Here is an 882-nt window from a genome sequence, read left to right on the forward strand (position 1 = left end):
AGTGTATTCCTATGCTATAGTGATATTCAAAACAGATGTAGAGTTTGAGTTACATCAGTTGTAGGAAAGCAGTGGCTACAGGTCTTAATCAGTGCCGCTGAGCCCAAACTGCATGCGGAAATGGCCAGGAGCTTTAAAATGATCTTCTGCATGGCCTTCAGTCAGAACCTCTGTGGGGTAGAGCGGCCGTATTTCTTCCCAGGTGGGTCTCACAGGCAACCGGTTGAACCAATCTCCTGAAGCAGTAGTCATTATAAATAATTAAGGAAGAGGCTGATACTTGAAGCTTCTCACATGTGAGGAGGAAGGCAGAACTACATGAAGGAGTAGACTGAGTTTGAACTGAAAATGGAACCCAGTGCATACCTGTGTCTGTCTAGAGTTCTAGACTGTGATTTCATATGGAGACACTGCAACAGTAGCCCATGTTTAGTTCGTGTTGCCATCATGTAGAGTTGTTTTTGTTTTGTTTTGTGTTTTAGTGATTGTGGTGGTAGCCGTGGTACTACTGAACTGTAACCCCAGCCTTTTAAATTTTTGAGTTAGGGTCTTGCAGAGTTGCCCAGACTAGCTCCAAACTTACAACCCTTTTGTCTCAGCCTCCCAAGTAGGTAGTTCAGTCTGTCCTTGAATTCACAATGTAACCCAGGCTGGCCTCAAAGTCATGATGGTCCTCTTGTCTCAGCCTCCCAAATGCTGAGATTACAGGTGACAGGTATGTGCCACACGCCTCCCACCATCTCTTTTTTTTTTTCATCTAAAAAAATGTGTTTTATGGGGCTGGGGATTTAGCTCAGTGGTTCTGCTGCCTGCCTCACAAGCCCAAGGACCTGAGTTCCATCTCCGGTACAAAAAAAAAAAAAAAAAAAAAAAAAAAAAAAA

The sequence above is a fragment of the Fukomys damarensis genome, unplaced genomic scaffold, assembly GCF_012274545.1.
Source record: "Fukomys damarensis isolate Sample0158 unplaced genomic scaffold, DMR_v1.0_HiC HiC_scaffold_34, whole genome shotgun sequence".
Lineage (NCBI taxonomy): Eukaryota > Metazoa > Chordata > Mammalia > Rodentia > Bathyergidae > Fukomys > Fukomys damarensis.